We start from the raw sequence: 6,293 nt of genomic DNA, 5'->3' as shown, positions 1-6,293 counted from the left end.
TTTTCTCGACAAGAAAAGCACAATTTCATCAAAAACAAACAAAACAAGAAAAATGAATCTATTCAACAAGTCTGCAACACATCCTTAAGAGTTACATGATTTCACCCAATGTCAATGTGTAATTTCTCCAGTTCTGATCATTGTTTAGGTTCTTGGTAGCTTGGTCCAATTCCAAACACAGTGAATCCTTTTTATGGCTTTAAACGCATTTTCTCCTCGAGAGAAACATGATTTCACTAAAAACGTTATAGTTTAAACATGCCTGTTGTACAATTCTGCAAACATTCAGAGCCTTGAGATAGGGGTTTCACCAATGTGTTTTTTGGTGAGAAACCTTCTATTTCAAGTTTCTGTGCGTTTTCAGACACGTACAATATGTATTTTAAGTGTTTCTGATGAAATCCCTCCTTTTAAAGCATTTTGTCACAGAAAATGATTTTCTCGCCATGGGAAAATGGCTTTTTTGAAAAAGCATATTCTGGTCGAGAAATCGTGTTTTAAACAATAAAAACGACTCCCGGCCTTATTTAGTTCACATTTTTAGTTTTGGTAACCTAGCACGTATTCATAACGCACTAAACCTTTTTATCGCGTTAAACGCCCTTTCTCGACAAGAAAAGCACAATTTCATCAAAAACAAACAAAACAAGAAAAATGAATCTATTCAACAAGTCTGCAACACGTCCTTAAGAGTTACATGATTTCACCCAATGTCAATGTGTAATTTCTCCAGTTCTGATCATTTCTTAGGTTGTTGGTAGCTTGGTCAATGCCAAACACAGTGAATCCTTTTTATGGCTTTAAACGCGTTTTCTCCTCGAGAGAAACATGATTTCACTAAAAACGTTTATAGTTTAAACATGCCTGTTGTACATGTGTGCAAACACTCAGAGCCTTGAGATAGGGGTTTCACCAATGTGTTTTTTGGTGAGAAACCTTCTATTTCAACGTTCTGTGCGTTTTCAGACAAGTACAATATGTATGTATGGTGTTTCTGATGAAATCCCTCCTTTTAATGCATTTAGTCACAGAAAATGATTTTCTTGCCATGGGAAAATGACTTTTTTGAAAGAGCATATTCTGGTCGAGAAATCGTGTTTTAAACAATAAGAACGACTCCCGGCCTTATTTAGTTCACATTTTTACTTTTGGTAACCTAGCCCGTATTCATAACGCACTAAACCTTTTTATCGCGTTAAACGCCCTTTCTCGACAAGAAAAGCACAATTTCATCAAAAACAAACAAAACAAGAAAAATGAATCTATTCAACAAGTCTGCAACACATCCTTAAGAGTTACATGATTTCACCCAATGTCAATGTGTAATTTCTCCAGTTCTGATCATTTTTTAGGTTGTTGGTAGCTTGGTCAATGCCAAAACACAGGGAAATCTTTTTATGGCTTTAAACGCGTTTTCTCCTCGAGAGAAACATGATTTCACTAAAAACGTTATAGTTAAAACATGCCTGTTGTACATGTGTGCAAACACTCAGAGCCTTGAGATAGGGGTTTCACCAATGTGTTTTTTGGTGAGAAACCTTCTCTTTCAAGGTTCTGTGCGTTTTCTGACACGTACAATATGTATTTTAAGTGTTTCTGATGAAATCCCTCCTTTTAAAGCATTTTGTCACAGAAAATGATTTTCTCGCCATGGGAAAATGGCTTTTTTGAAAAAGCATATTCTGGTCGAGAAATCGTGTTTTAAACAATAAAAACGACTCCCGGCCTTATTTAGTTCACATTTTTAGTTTTGGTAACCTAGCACGTATTCATAACGCACTAAACCTTTTTATCGCGTTAAACGCCCTTTCTCGACAAGAAAAGCACAATTTCATCAAAAACAAACAAAACAAGAAAAATGAATCTATTCAACAAGTCTGCAACACGTCCTTAAGAGTTACATGATTTCACCCAATGTCAATGTGTAATTTCTCCAGTTCTGATCATTTTTTAGGTTGTTGGTAGCTTGGTCAATGCCAAAACACAGTGAACTCTTTTTATGGCTTTAAACGCGTTTTCTCCTCGAGAGAAACATGATTTCACTTAAAAACTTTATAGTTTAAATATGCCTGTTGTACATGTGTGCAAACACTCAGAGCCTTGAGATAGGGGTTTCACCAATGTGTTTTTTGGTGAGAAACCTTCTATTTCAAGGTTCTGTGCGTTTTCAGACAAGTACAATATGTATGTATGGTGTTTCTGATGAAATCCCTCCTTTTAATGCATTTTCTCACAGAAAACGAGTCTCTCGCCATGGGAACATGGCTTTTTTGAAAAAGCATATTCTGCTTTAGAAATCGTGTTTTAAACAATAAAAACGACTCCCGGCCTTATTTAGTTCACATTTTTACTTTTGGTAACCTAGCCCGTATTCATAACGCACTAAACCTTTTTATCGCGTTAAACGCCCTTTCTCGACAAGAAAAGCACAATTTCATCAAAAACAAACAAAACAAGAAAAATTAATCTATTCAACAAGTCTGCAACACATCCTTAAGAGTTACATGATTTCACCCAATGTCAATGTGTAATTTCTCCAGTTCTGATCATTTTTTAGGTTGTTGGTAGCTTGGTCAATGCCAAAACACAGTGAAATCTTTTTATGGCTTTAAACGCGTTTTCTCCTCGAGAGAAACATGATTTCACTAAAAACGTTATAGTTAAAACATGCCTGTTGTACATGTGTGCAAACACTCAGAGCCTTGAGATAGGGGTTTCACCAATGTGTTTTTTGGTGAGAAACCTTCTCTTTCAACGTTCTGTGCGTTTTCTGACACGCACAATATGTATTTTAAGTGTTTCTGAGGAAATCCCTCCTTTTAAAGCATTTTGTCACAGAAAATGATTTTCTCGCCATGGGAAAATGGCTTTTTTGAAAAAGCATATTCTGGTCGAGAAATCGTGTTTTAAACAATAAAAACGACCCCCGGCCTTATTTAGTTCACATTTTTAGTTTTGGTAACCTAGCACGTATTCATAACGCACTAAACCTTTTTATCGCGTTAAACGCCCTTTCTCGACAAGAAAAGCACAATTTCATCAAAAACAAACAAAACAAGAAAAATGAATCTATTCAACAAGTCTGCAACACGTCCTTAAGAGTTACATGATTTCACCCAATGTCAATGTGTAATTTCTCCAGTTCTGATCATTTCTTAGGTTGTTGGTAGCTTGGTCAATGCCAAACACAGTGAATCCTTTTTATGGCTTTAAACGCGTTTTCTCCTCGAGAGAAACATGATTTCACTAAAAACGTTTATAGTTTAAACATGCCTGTTGTACATGTGTGCAAACACTCAGAGCCTTGAGATAGGGGTTTCACCAATGTGTTTTTTGGTGAGAAACCTTCTATTTCAACGTTCTGTGCGTTTTCAGACAAGTACAATATGTATGTATGGTGTTTCTGATGAAATCCCTCCTTTTAATGCATTTTGTCACAGAAAATGATTTTCTTGCCATGGGAAAATGACTTTTTTGAAAAAGCATATTCTGGTCGAGAAATCGTGTTTTAAACAATAAGAACGACTCCCGGCCTTATTTAGTTCACATTTTTACTTTTGGTAACCTAGCCCGTATTCATAACGCACTAAACCTTTTTATCGCGTTAAACGCCCTTTCTCGACAAGAAAAGCACAATTTCATCAAAAACAAACAAAACAAGAAAAATGAATCTATTCAACAAGTCTGCAACACATCCTTAAGAGTTACATGATTTCACCCAATGTCAATGTGTAATTTCTCCAGTTCTGATCATTTTTTAGGTTGTTGGTAGCTTGGTCAATGCCAAAACACAGTGAAATCTTTTTATGGCTTTAAACGCGTTTTCTCCTCGAGAGAAACATGATTTCACTAAAAACGTTATAGTTAAAACATGCCTGTTGTACATGTGTGCAAACACTCAGAGCCTTGAGATAGGGGTTTCACCAATGTGTTTTTTGGTGAGAAACCTTCTCTTTCAACGTTCTGTGCGTTTTCTGACACGTACAATATGTATTTTAAGTGTTTCTGAGGAAATCCCTCCTTTTAAAGCATTTTGTCACAGAAAATGATTTTCTCGCCATGGGAAAATGGCTTTTTTGAAAAAGCATATTCTGGTCGAGAAATCGTGTTTTAAACAATAAAAACGACTCCCGGCCTTATTTAGTTCACATTTTTAGTTTTGGTAACCTAGCACGTATTCATAACGCACTAAACCTTTTTATCGCGTTAAACGCCTTTTCTCGACAAGAAAAGCACAATTTCCTCAAAAACAAACAAAACAAGAAAAATTAATCTATTCAACAAGTCTGCAACACATCCTTAAGAGTTACATGATTTCACCCAATGTCAATGTGTAATTTCTCCAGTTCTGATCATTTTTTAGGTTGTTGGTAGCTTGGTCAATGCCAAAACACAGTGAAATCTTTTTATGGCTTTAAACGCGTTTTCTCCTCGAGAGAAACATGATTTCACTAAAAACGTTTATAGTTTAAACATGCCTGTTGTACATGTGTGCAAACACTCAGAGCCTTGAGATAGGGGTTTCACCAATGTGTTTTTTGGTGAGAAACCTTCTATTTCAAGGTTCTGTGCGTTTTCAGACAAGTACAATATGTATGTATAGTGTTTCTGATGAAATCCCTCCTTTTAATTCATTTTCTCACAGAAAACGAGTCTCTCGCCATGGGAACATGGCTTTTTTGAAAAAGCATATTCTGCTCGAGAAATCGTGTTTTAAACAATAAAAACGACTCCCGGCCTTATTTAGTTCACATTTTTACTTTTGGTAACCTAGCACGTATTCATAACGCACTAAACCTTTTTATCGCGTTAAACGCCTTTTCTCGACAAGAAAAGCACAATTTCATCAAAAACAAACAAAACAAGAAAAATGAATCTATTCAACAAGTCTGCAACACATCCTTAAGAGTTACATGATTTCAGCCAATGTCAATGTGTAATTTCTCCAGTTCTGATCATTGTTTAGGTTCTTGGTAGCTTGGTCCAATTCCAAACACAGTGAATCCTTTTTATGGCTTTAAACGCATTTTCTCCTCGAGAGAAACATGATTTCACTAAAAACGTTATAGTTTAAACATGCCTGTTGTACAATTCTGCAAACATTCAGAGCCTTGAGATAGGGGTTTCACCAATGTGTTTTTTGGTGAGAAACCTTCTATTTCAAGTTTCTGTGCGTTTTCAGACACGTACAATATGTATTTTAAGTGTTTCTGACGAAATCCCTCCTTTTAAAGCATTTTGTCACAGAAAATGATTTTCTCGCCATGGGAAAATGGCTTTTTTGAAAAAGCATATTCTGGTCGAGAAATCGTGTTTTAAACAATAAAAACGACTCCCGGCCTTATTTAGTTCACATTTTTAGTTTTGGTAACCTAGCACGTATTCATAACGCACTAAACCTTTTTATCGCGTTAAACGCCCTTTCTCGACAAGAAAAGCACAATTTCATCAAAAACAAACAAAACAAGAAAAATTAATCTATTCAACAAGTCTGCAACACGTCCTTAAGAGTTACATGATTTCACCCAATGTCAATGTGTAATTTCTCCAGTTCTGATCATTTCTTAGGTTGTTGGTAGCTTGGTCAATGCCAAACACAGTGAATCCTTTTTATGGCTTTAAACGCGTTTTCTCCTCGAGAGAAACATGATTTCACTAAAAACGTTTATAGTTTAAACATGCCTGTTGTACATGTGTGCAAACACTCAGAGCCTTGAGATAGGGGTTTCACCAATGTGTTTTTTGGTGAGAAACCTTCTCTTTCAACGTTCTGTGCGTTTTCTGACACGTACAATATGTATTTTAAGTGTTTCTGATGAAATCCCTCCTTTTAATGCATTTTCTCACAGAAAACGAGTCTCTCGCTATGGGAACATGGCTTTTTTGAAAAAGCATATTCTGCTCGAGAAATCGTTTTTTACAACAATAAAAACGACTCCCGGCCTTATTTAGTTCACATTTTTAGTTTTGGTAAGCTAGCCCGTATTCATAACGCACTAAACCTTTTTATCGCGTTAAACCCCCTTTCTCGACAAGAAAAGCACAATTTCATCAAAAACAAACAAAACAAGAAAAATTAATCTATTCAACAAGTCTGCAACACATCCTTAAGAGTTACATGATTTCACCCAATGTCAATGTGTAATTTCTCCAGTTCTGATCATTGTTTAGGTTCTTGGTAGCTTGGTCCAATTCCAAACACAGTGAATCCTTTTTATGGCTTTAAACGCATTTTCTCCTCGAGAAGAAACATGATTTCACTAAAAACGTTATAGTTTAAACATGCCTGTTGT

This window comes from Lampris incognitus, chromosome 10 (genome assembly GCF_029633865.1).
Source record: "Lampris incognitus isolate fLamInc1 chromosome 10, fLamInc1.hap2, whole genome shotgun sequence".
NCBI lineage: Eukaryota > Metazoa > Chordata > Actinopteri > Lampriformes > Lampridae > Lampris > Lampris incognitus.
The sequence above is the reverse complement of the archived record's forward strand: the minus strand, read 5'-3'. Positions refer to the sequence as shown.